Source organism: Triturus cristatus, chromosome 3_1 (assembly GCF_964204655.1).
Source record: "Triturus cristatus chromosome 3_1, aTriCri1.1, whole genome shotgun sequence".
Lineage (NCBI taxonomy): Eukaryota > Metazoa > Chordata > Amphibia > Caudata > Salamandridae > Triturus > Triturus cristatus.
Window position 1 is genome coordinate 209,373,636 of NC_140583.1, and position 12,337 is coordinate 209,385,972.

Below are 12,337 nucleotides of genomic sequence, written 5' to 3' on the forward strand. Positions count from 1 at the left end.
AGAGGAAAAGAAGGAGGATAACGTCCACAAGTGGAAGAGAGGAAGACAGTATAAGAGAAAAAAGGAAAACACCCTGGAAGCCCCACCAGTGACTTCTCTACCAGATATTTTGGACTTTCAGATGTATGCAGTTTTCTTACTCATACTCTGGAGCCAACCGGGTTGGAGTTGATTTATACAGCATTGCACAGCTTTTTGGTGAGTGAGCTGGCAGCTGTGGCCAACGAAAGTATATAAGGTGTTTAATCTGTATAAATTCGAGCCTTCAGTTGAGGAAAGAGTAAGGGCGTGGGAGCTGTTTATGTCTGCTGATGTGATTATGAGCCGTGCATTTCGAGAGTGTACCGGCAGTGTGAAACTACATGAGACAAGCGAAATTTGAATAATAATTAGCATTGTGGTATTCAGTGCTGTGCTGTTAGCAGTTGGATGTGCACGAGCGCTCTTGATCAAGTGTGCTGTTGTTTTTCAATCTTTGTTGCACTGCGTACCCGCATCTCGCATTCCAGATACCTCTCCCAGTCTCTTTGTTCATTTCCGTAATACCCCGCGCATGGAGTTTTGTGACTGTTTGAGGTGCGATCCTCTTCCCTGTGGTATGCCTCCTTCTGCAGTAGTGAACAAGGAAGCACTTTTATTGTCACAAGAGCCTCAACCAGCGAGTTGAGGTGAGGTGGATTACTTAACCTGGCGCTGCACCTACTGACCACCTTTGGATTTACAAGTTGTCTGTTTAACCCCTTCGCCGCGGCAGGAATTCCGCCGCGGCGCTGGGGGGGTTTGGGGGCAGTTGCGGTGCCGCCGTGCTCATGACGGAACCACTCCGTCATGAGTTACGGGCGAGCTGTGCTCATGACGGAGTGGTTCCGTCACGACTCCGCCCACTGCGCTAATAGCCCGCACAGGCGGGGAATTAGCGCGGCGTGGGCGGAGCGGCCGCCAACGGCCGCAGCATGACGGAACCACTCTGTCATGAGCACAGCGCACCCGTGGCTCATGACGGAGTGGTTCCGTCATGAGCACGGAACGGGTTAATTTTTAGGTTTAGGTGAAATCTCTTGCATTTAATATTTCTTAAAAGGGGGCTCTTATCAGTTCCCAAGGGTTGAATTACTGCGTTCATTCACTTTTGTGTGGAACTTTCTTTTTTGTTAACTTCAACTGGCTGCACGCATTTACGATACTTCTACAAAAGCTGGTCACACTGTTTAAGCCCCATTTACTATCAAGATAAGATCTCTTCCCACGGAAAAGGCAGACAGCTTCTAACAGTATGTTGGAATGCTTGCTTTTTAGGTCTCACCCACTCAGCGCGCATGCGCTGCATAGGAAAAAGACCTTAAGCTATCGCTTTGGTTTTTGTTCCTTAAGCGCGCACACGTTCCATTGCCTTCAATGGCAACGCGTGCACGTGTGGCGATTCCCTTGCGGGAGCGAGCTTGACACCATATGTTTGTAATTAACTTACAAATACATGGTGCCCCTGGCTCGCTCCCTCCCCTCAACTTTTCTTTACCAGTTAAAACTGCCATTTTATGATTGCCACTAGATGGCAGAAGCACCTTGCGTAAATTGAGTTTCTCGCTCGTGTTTGTATGTGTCATTTTACGAAAATATATATATTTTTAAAGCAAAGGAGGGATTTCTACGTGGTTTTGTTTGCCTCCGATTCATTTTCTTTTCTTTTCCCATTGTCTTTCAGGTAGTGCACGCTTCAATTGTTTGGTTTTATTTATAGATATATATATATATATATATATATTTTGTGCGGCTTTACAGTTTCCTGCTGCGTTGTGCATTAGTGCAAGGACAGACTGTGAATAGCTCGTGTGGGGGATTTTTTCTGAGGCTAGTTGTTTTTGTTTTCTTTTCATTACGCTCCTTCATCTTACCCCCCTCCTCCTACTGCTCGCAACATTTTAAATACAAAGGCAATTAAAGAAGATGAGTAGGAAGGGGTGTCAAATTCTACCAGTGCCTTCTCTGAGCAAAGGCCAGCTCTGCGAAGGGAAAACAATATTTTGATGGCAGACTTACTCAGCAAGCCCTCCTTGAACTCATGTTGGCGAAGATATGAATTTGTAGATGATCCCCGAAGCAGCAATCCTGCGCGCAGGTTGGTGCTTATCTCCGGCATGAATTCCTTCAGAACTAAGAACCCGTTGCACTATGACCCTCTTATGCAGCAGCAGTTGTGTGATGCTTAAGTTTTTATGTCCAGGAGGGTGAGATCAAGCGGTTTTGGATGGCGATCCCATGGACATCAATGGATGGGAAAAATGTTGTGGAGCATGAGAACGTTTTACGAGCAGGCAATCTTATTGAAGTCTATGGGAGGCATTTCACTGGTTGGAGAGTGAAGATGAGTCCAATAGGGGCGACCGAAACATAAGGGCTGCTAATAAGGCGTTTGGCCTCCAACGCATTGACATTGTGAATATTTGCTGTTTTGATACAACCTTCAAAATGCAGACTTTCAGCCTGCTCATGTGAAAGAGGATAAGCACCTTTCTAGCACACATCCTCACATGTAAAATATATCTCTACGTACATGCATGACACACTTGTAACTATTTTATATCCTGTCTGAAGACCTATTGTGTACAATCCAATACTTAGAGCATAGGTTAACCAAAATCTGAGGGGTAGCGGAAGTGAAATCACAGGTCGTTTTACATCAATAACATCACAGGAAGTGATGTCATATTACATTTGATCTCCTGCCACCCTCCCTGCAGCAGTTTCTTAACTGTCTGGTTTTTTTTTTATTACCTTTCGCCTCTTTCTCAACAGTTGCTATTTCTTACCCTTCCTGTCTCCTTCGCTATATCACTGATTTCTTTTTAATATCTCCTACATATTCCTCTCTCTCACCTCACTTTCTCACCTGTCTCTTTTTTCTTCTCTGTCTCCCACCTCTCTTACTTCCTTTCGTTAATTACCCCTCCTAGTAGTTCCACTCTACCGCATGCCCCATTCTGTCTCCTGTATTTGGTGCTCCCTTGACATGCTCAGGAGCAGCAGGAAGCAAAAGACACACAATTGATGGACGGAATGCAGAACAAATCAAAACATTCACCACCAGTCAAGAGATCTGGGTTAAATCCATCATTCTTTTGCTCACCATGCCACCCCAGTTTAGACCTGGCTATATGCAAATCAGTCTTGACCCTGTGCCTCATGGGAACAGTCCAGCCCGAACTGCCAAGCCAGGTCCTCCCTGGACTGGAAACAAGCATCCTAGGACCGGTTTCGGGGTTTCACCCCTCTTCAGCCAGGATAGCTTGATTCCAGTGGCACAGTGAGCCCAGGACTCACGTCTGAGCATACCTGGCGCACTTAGGGCAAAAAAACGATGGATTTAGGCCCAGATCTCTGTACTGGGGTGAACGTATGACATTGTTCTGCATTCTGTCCATCAGCAGTTCTTTTTGCAGGAGCAGCAGGAAGCACAGAGATGCCTTTCTGAGGAGTCCTCTCCACTTGTTTTTGGGAGGGGGCGGGCACGAGCGATTAAGTCATTTGCCCAGAATCACAGGATGTTGAGCCTCCCGGTTTTCCAGCTTCAAGTACGACCGTTCAAACCCCTACGCCCCACACTCTCCAGCTTTCCATTTCTTCTACACAAAAATGTATCCAGCAGCAAGAGGGCGAGGAGGCCTGCCTTTACCTGCAACTAAATGTCTTAATTAGTGAAAGGGAGCCGCTGTGGCAGGCAGCCTGTTCCTGCAGTCCTTCAGAGCAGAGGTTTGAGTTCAGAAAAGCACCGGTTTAGGAACAAACTGACACTTGTCGGAGACAGCAGCAATAGCCCACATTTTTACCTGCCACCAAGAGCAACGCTGTCTCTTGCTCACCTGACTTATTCTTCAGTGCAGATCGCACAACTATCTCTCACGTGTTGTGAGAGACAGAGGTACTCCACACTTGCAGCACTCATCGGGGCTGCCCCTCATTTGCCCAAAGCACCTCCGTATTGGCCGATCGATGTCTTGCTCTGCTGGGTGATATCACACTCATCACAGATAGCAAACCTACCTCCCGCCTGTTTCTGACAGCAGAGCTACCGCTCACCTTTCGTAAACACTGGTATGATACCACAAAAGGTTACAGACAAAAGAGCCATTGGCTTCTTTACGTTCAAGCATTGGCATAGCCAATAGGTCTTGCCATTGGGACCTTATAAGTGTTTTACCCATGTAACAGTTGAGGTTGTTGCACCAAGGATATTGTGCAGCATAACTACATACTTATAAGGTCCCAAAAGCAAGACCTATTGGCTATGCCAATGCTTGTTGTTACTTAGGTGTGTAAAGCAGATGCTTTAGGCTTTGAATGTTTGTGACAGTTCCTACTTATGCCTCAGTACCTTTCCTTGCACTTTGTAAGCATTATTGGATTGATTTTTCTCAACTTCAGCTATTTGGTCATTGTGATCAAGTTCTGTTGTAATAAACCTTGCATGTTAAAAGTAAAGTTAATATGCAAGAACTAAGCTATATTTTACTACTAAACAGGCATCCACAAGTGCAGTTACCTTGCAGACAACAGGGTCATGATTTGAATGGTGCAGTAGCAACGGGCCCAAAAGTTGTCCGAACTCCTCTAAACACATAATATTGCTATATTTAGCTTCTAAACATGGCCGTCACAATTGCAGTTACCATGCTGTTAAAAGGGACTTGATTTGAATTGTGCAGCATGTGCAGTGGCGCCAGGGCCAAAAGCTCCAGGGACCGCACTAAACCCAGATTATTTCTCAAATTTAAAACTAAACGAGGATTCACAAGTGCATTTATCTTGCAGACAACAGGGTCATGATTTCAGTGGTGCAGCAGGTGCAGTGACACCAGGACCAAAAGCTAGAGGCACACCACTGAACACATAAAATTGCTATATTTTACTACTGTGACAGGCAGTCACGGGTTTAGTTACCTTGCAGCCAACATGGTCATGAATGGTGCAGCGGCACCGGGACCAAAAGTTGTCAGAACTCAACTAAACACCAAATATTGCTCTATTTTACTACTAAACAGGCAGTCACAAGTGTAGTTATCTAGAAATCGCTAGGGTCATGATTTCAATAGTGCGGCAGGTGCAGTAGCACCAGGACCAATAGCTCAAGGCCCCCCCACTAAACACCGATATTGCTAAACTTTACAATTAAAGAGGCAGTCACAAGTGTAGTTATCTCTAAGGCTCTAGGTGCCATGATTTAACACTCCCCCACGGCTTCGAAATTCTAAAGGGAAAAAATGCAACCTTCCTGAACCTACAGCAGTGCATACTGTTCAAGCACGTCTTTTGACTCCCTCAATTCACGTCTCAGGTGCAGGTCCGATTGGAATTCGGGCTATTTCACCAACCACCAGTCCGGTCCGCAGCAATCATCAAACTGTTCTGGAGATTCAGAGCGGCACATCCAGAATCACTGGCCGCATTATGCTGGACAGACATAAAGAATCAGCCTAAAGCCAAGTATGCCTGGCCAACGGTGCTTCAGCAAGTGTTAACCGCTCTCAAGCTGACTGAAGTATGGGGCTTAAACATCAACATCCCTGCATTCAAAGAATTGCTAAGAAATTAGCCAAACTACAAGCTTGCTCATTCGATAAAGCCGTGATGGCGAGAAAAAAACATGGATGGATGGTCCAACAATCGTACGGGAACTGGGACCCGCAGCCGTACCTCGTAAGTCACATATCTCCATTAACACAGCATTCTCTCCTTCTCATCTGACTGGTAGCTTTTCCCTCAAAAGATCAGGTTCCACCGTGGAAACAAACCTAGCCAAACAATCTTTAAAGAGACAGTTCAACATTTCCTGTGCATCTGTCACGCTCTAAGTCAATTGAGACAACAATTACTACTACCAACCCTATGGTCACTCCAGATAAGATCTTGCCGACCCGCCGCGATGACGCTTTTGAATAGCCAGTCGCTGCAGATCTTTTGAAGCACAACAAAGTTTCTCCAACAAGTAAATAAACCGTAACAAACGCGGCAGGGGGAGGGGGTAGAGCGTGAGAATCGAGAGATGCAGCTCAGTGCACGGAAGAAAAACCCTAATTACCATCCTATAGTCACATAGCCGGTCTGCACACGGTACAAAACAACCTGGAATTACATCTAACAAAGAGCGCTCTGAGAGGCCTACCGAGTCTCTCGGAAAAAATTCTGCCTGAGCTTGGTTCACCACCAAGCAGCCCACTACAAGCTCAGTCATCAATGGACGTCAATGGTGGTGAATTCCTTACATTTTGCAAGACACCTTCACTCATGTTAAGAACAGTCGCCAGTCAGCATCTTCTCTGTGCCCCGTTACAGACGCAAACGCCGATTTTGCTAACATGGAGAATTGCTTTTAGTCTAAAGATTTGTCAGATCAGTCTAACAGTTACGCACAAGCACTCAGATGGTATTTCTTATGGTTTCTATCTTTTATCCAAGACGCGCTTCATGTTTTAATAGACATATCACCGAGCTAAAAGTCTTGACGAATGTAAATCGAACTGAGCAGACATCCTACAATCGTACTATTAATTTTCAATTTTAATATGGTCAAATTTTAATCTTTATAACTTGGGCATCGCCCTCCCCCCCCCCCCCCCCCCCCCCCCCCCACATATAATGCACTTTGAAAAGTTGGCTAATTTGCACAGTAGTTTTTTTTTTAATTGTAAAGGTTTTGATTAACTAAACATTAAAGATATTTTGTATTTAAATGGTGCAGTGAATGCAGTGGCACCGAGCCAAAAAGTTGTCAAAACTCCTGTAAACCCATAACATTGCTATATTTGACTACTAAACAGGCAGTCACAATTGCAGTTACCTTACAGTTAAAAGGGACTTGATTTGAATGTAGCAACAGCTCTAGGGACGCCACTAAACCCAGATTATTGCTAAATTTTACTACTAAACAAGACAGTCACAAGTGCATTTATCTAGCAGGCGATAGGGTCCTGATTTGAATGGTCCAAAAGCTCTAGGCACCCCACTAAACACCTAATATTTTTATATTTCACTACTAAACAGGCAGTCACAAGTGCAGTTACCTTGCAGACAACAGGGTCATGATTTGAATGGTGCAGCAGGTGCAGTGGCACTGAGCCCAAAATGTGTCATGACCCTCTCGAAACACCCAGTATTGCTATATTTTACTACTATACAGGGAGACACAATTGCAATTATCTTGTAGTTACAAGAGGCTTGAGTTGAATAGTGCAGCAGGTGCAGTGGCACTGGGGCCAAAAGCTCTAGGGACCACACTAAACACAGAATATTGCTAAACTTTACTACTAAACAGGCAGTCACAAGTGTTGTTATATAGCAGGTATTAAGGCAAGGATTTCAATGGTACTGGAGGTGCAATGGCACCAGGGCCAAAAGTTGCAGAACTCCTCTGAACACCAAATATTGCTATACATAACTGTTAACTAAGCAGTCACAAGTGTAGTTATTTTGCAGGCACTTGGGTCAATATTTCAATAATGCAGCAGGTGCGGTGACACCAGGGCCCAAAGCTCTAGGAACCCCTCTAAACACGAACTATTGCAATATTTTACTACTAAACAGGCAGTCACTAGTGCACTTACCTTACAGGCAATAGGGTCATGATGTGAATGGTGTAGCAGGTGCAGCGGCACCAGGCCTGAAAGTTGTCAGAACTCCTCTAAAGACATAACATTGCTATTACACCAATGAATTCTATTATTTGCCACTTTCATTTCATTTTTTAAAAATGTTCTATTACTTACCAGCACTATAGCAGTAGTAACAGCACAATATATTGCCTTTTTGTCCCTAAACAAGTCATAAAACTTTAACAGACTTTCTGTAGCTTACATCATACAACTACTCTGCAAGCTACAACTTACAACAAAAACCAGCTTATTATTAATAACATGGGCGAAACCTAATGCATTTACCAATGCTTGTTCTTATTAGAAGATTTTCGAGACTGTGTCAAATGCAGAGCGAGGAACTGGGAACGTGTTTTGGAGAATTTTGTGGGAGTGGAGATGAAGGATTGTCACTTCATTTACGGGTTCTAGCCGGGTCTACCATGGGATGTTTCGGGTGAGATATTGCTCATTGCAGTAGAGAGCTCTATGTTTTAATGTGCTCAAGTGAGAAGTCGCTCATCGATGTGGAGGATTTTACTAATTTTATAGGAAATATTGTAAATGTTGTTTTTGCCATATAGTGTTGAATTTTGGGAATGCCTCGGTGAAATAGTGTATGCAGTACAGGGTGTTTGTAGGTGCTTGTGCGTGTAGTGTGTTCAGTGTTTTGATGCTATTCTGAATTCTATACTAAAGTATTGTCATGCCATGCTGAACTTTGGAAATGTTTTATGAAGTTGTATGCTAACAGCTTTATTTATAATGGTGACTTAGGAGTCACAATGAAGTTCAATTTATGTAGTGTCCGCAGGGTTAGGATGGGCGAGGGTGGTGTGATATACCCTTTGCCTACTGCTGTGTGGTTAAGACATCTTTGCTTATTTCTTCGAGTAGGGTTGAAAGATACCCATTTCATTTTAATGTTATTTAGTATCCTGTGCTTGCTAGGATGATTGGGGGTTGCTCATACCATTTGCCTACTGCTGTAGTTATAATCAATTAATGTAATTTCCATTTATTTAAGTTAATGTAGGTCCTGTGCTTTAGGGATGAGCGAGAGTTGAGAGATATCCTCTGTCTTCTGACTGAGTGTTTCAGTGAGGGTTGAAAGAGACCAATTTTCCTGTAATTATGTAGTGTGCTGTATAAGAATGAGCAAGGGTTGGGCGATACTCTTTGTCTACTGTTATGCATGAGTGTGGTTGAAAGAGATCCTTTAATGATTCGCTACTTGGTTAAAAGAAACCTTTTTATCAATTGCTACCTTGGTACACAAAATGCCCTTACTTTTAGGGATGATTGTGGGGTGAAAGAGACCCTATTCGTTTAGTCACAAGATGCCCTGTGTTTCGTGGGATGTGTGTGGTTTGAGAGACACCCTTTACTTTGACTACTGTGTTACAAGATGCCCTGGGTTGGGATGAGTGTTGGTTGGCACATACCCATTGTTTACTTTTGGGACTAGGGTTGAAAGTTACCCATTACGTATGTTTATTATTTCTAATGGGGGAAACTCGCTATATCCTGTAAGAAGCACAAAGACAAAGCTTCTAAAATAAAGTTCAGCATAAAACCCACTGACCTGCCTACAAATGATTCTTTATTTATTACAACAATACCACACACACTGCAATCCATCAAGTCAGACACGGAGAGGGCAAAATCTATAGGTGCCTTAGACGATCGCAGTCCTTTTGAGAAAAGAGCATTGACTCCTACAGAGGAGCTTATCAACCACATAGATACCAACAGTATTGTACATCACAATTTCAGTACAATCAACCCTACCAGAAACAATATAGAGAAACACCAATGACAGCTTATCATAGACAATCCACTTGTAAAAGGCAGTAAACCAGGGAATAGGAAATGAGAGATCCAGAAGACACTGACATACTTCTGGACAGTACAGAACACAAGAGTTGCATCTGTAGACAGAATAAACTCTTACCATTACAACAACTGGGCAAGCATCACATCCAACTTCTGGGTGTTAGATCTGATAAATTGTGGTCACATATTAGAATTTGTAAAAAAAAGTCTCCAAAGATGCCACCACTCAGAGTAAAACATAGACATCTGCATCTGTTGCAGAAGGAAATACACATCACGCTAAGGAAGGGAGCGATAGTACTGGTTCCCAAAGCGCAAAAGAACTTGGGATTTTACTTCCATTTCTTCCTCAGAAGGCAAAACACAGGAGAATGGAGACCAATATTGGACCTTCGAAACCTCAACAAATATTTACAGAAACAAGGTTTTGTATAGTAATGTAGCAAGAAGTTCTACAATTTCTAAGACATGGAGATTTCATGACCTCTCTGGATCTACAGGGCGTATACTCTCATATTCCTGTTTACCCTACACATAAAAAAATTATAAGATTCAAAGTAGCCAATCATCATTATCAATTCATAGTCCTCCCTTTCAGTCTGAAATCTGCTTCCAGAATCTTTACCAAATGCATGGGACTAGTGGACACCCATCTCAGGAAAATAGGTCATCAAATTTTCATTTATCTTGGTGACTGGTTAATTAAGGCAAGAACTTCTCCAGCAACTGAGGAGGCTATAGCAGCCACTGTGGACTATCAAAAAAACTCGTCCTTGCGTTAACCGAGGAGAAATCTTTAGCAAGCTGCAGGATTTGTCAGTTTTTCTCTTTTTTTCAAAATAGTCCTTCAGACTAAGGCTCTTCACGCTGGTCAGTGGAGCACATTATACCCACCACCTAATCCCACTTAATAGAAGAGACTGCACCTCCTGGTTTCTCACTGGGTCCTCAGTTTCTACATCGACGGGACCAGCGAGTTTCAGAGTAGTAACCAGATTTCACTCGTCTATGCTGGCTCCAAGAATGACAAAGCTATTCAGAAGTGGAGAATCTCCCCTTGAATTGTTCTGTGCATCAAAATCTGCTATGCATTTGCCAAAAAGAAGCCTGGAAGAGTCCGGGCACACTGCACCATGGCAAAGACCTCTTCTTTGGCATTGTCCATAGTTATCTCTGTTCTAGATATCAGCCGGTCTGCAACACAGGCTTTGGTTCTCAATCTTCACCAGGCATTATTGCCTCAACTTTGAAGTCCACAAGGGTTACCCTCTTACACATATCTGTGTTGCAGGACTTCCTAGTTTGAGTATCTCTTCAGACCGACCACCTTGGATACTGATTAGAGAGGCAAGAAATTTGCAGGTACAAGTATCCATCAGAAAAACAAGTTTGTTACCTTTATTAACAACCTCCTGGTGAATATGCTATTATTCCACGTGCCTCCCCATTTAGAGGCATGGTTGTGGGAATTTCAATAAAGAGGCCCCATGTCCGCTTTGGTACACTGCAATTTCTGTCTATCTCATCATCTTCCCCCTGCCTTCTGATGTCCATGCACCTGGTGGTACCTTAAACAGTTCAGGCTGGGTGGTACCTTAAACAGCTCAGTGATGTCCTTTCTGTTATGGATGCTAGAGTTCAGTCACAGTCTAGGCACAGCCTATCAGTGCAGAAGAGCTATTTCAACTTTAAAAATCCAGTTTGACGTCTGGAGGAGATTTAAGAGTAGAAGAGTCTGCTGGTATATGGGGTCTCACCCAGAAAGATTGTTACAGAAGGTAAGTTACTTCTTCAGCACCAAGCCCACAATGCTGAAGTTGACAACACAGTTTATATTACTATTGGCTAAATGAAGAATAGCCATAAACTGCATGGTTAAGAACCTGCTACGTAGAAAAGATGTATTAAGCATGTAGAAGAGAGGGCAACAAACAAAACTGTTTAAAAATCCCTCAACCGATGTTAAAGTCAAGGATGATCTGTCAAATTGGTTGGCGTATATACAAGAATTACTACATCCATCAAATCCAACACCTCAATGGTTACAGTGTGAACATTGTATCAATTATATGAAAGTGTAGGAAGTATATTTGTCTTTGATAAACATATTGATAGGACAATGGATTAAGTGCTGTACAGTGTTTGTCATTGTAGTGAATTCCAGTATGGAATAGTCTGATTCAAATGTGAACCCACACAAATATTTGCACACATAGATATGGTCATTAATGGTGTACTGCGCAGTATGTTGTCTCACCTTTGAAGTATTGGATCATTGTGTAAGTGTAATATTTTCTGTATCACTTTATCAAACTAATATATAATACGTATGAGACAATGAAGAGAAGCAAAACAATAATCCAATTATTTTTAAATTGCTATACACTTTATAAATTAACAATTTATCAGAAGGTATATATTGAAATTTTATAAAATACAGAAGTGACACAAAGAACGCAATGCAGATACTCTAAAAGAAAATTGAACATAGATGTGGGCATTCACTTAATTAGTACAAAATGCAGCAGACATCTGCATACATGCTTACTCCTAGCAAACGTTAAAAAAAAACAGGTTTTAAAATTAATTAACCTCACTTCATCTCTAAAACAATAATTCATACAAAATGTGAATGACATTTGAACTGACCAATGGATAAAGAGGGCTTGAACCATGTTTATTTAGAGCAAGAAATTGGCCTATGTTTTAGATATTTTGAGTTACCTTACCTGTACCACAGAGATCAGAAATGACATATCAAATTAAAAATTAGTGCGGGTTTGCCATATTCCCACAAAAGTCAAATAGTGTTTGACCTCTCGAGATTAGAACTCTGTTCATCCTAGACTTTGCCTTGTACTGTCTTACAATGAGCCTCA

General features: G+C 42.6%; 1 protein-coding gene across 3 annotated transcripts in view; it reads left to right on the top strand.

Moving 5' to 3' along the window:
- USP3 (ubiquitin specific peptidase 3) overlaps positions 1-12,337 on the top strand; it is a 290,965-nt gene that overhangs the window by 217,652 nt on the left and 60,976 nt on the right. The gene's annotated exons all lie outside the window — the stretch shown is intronic.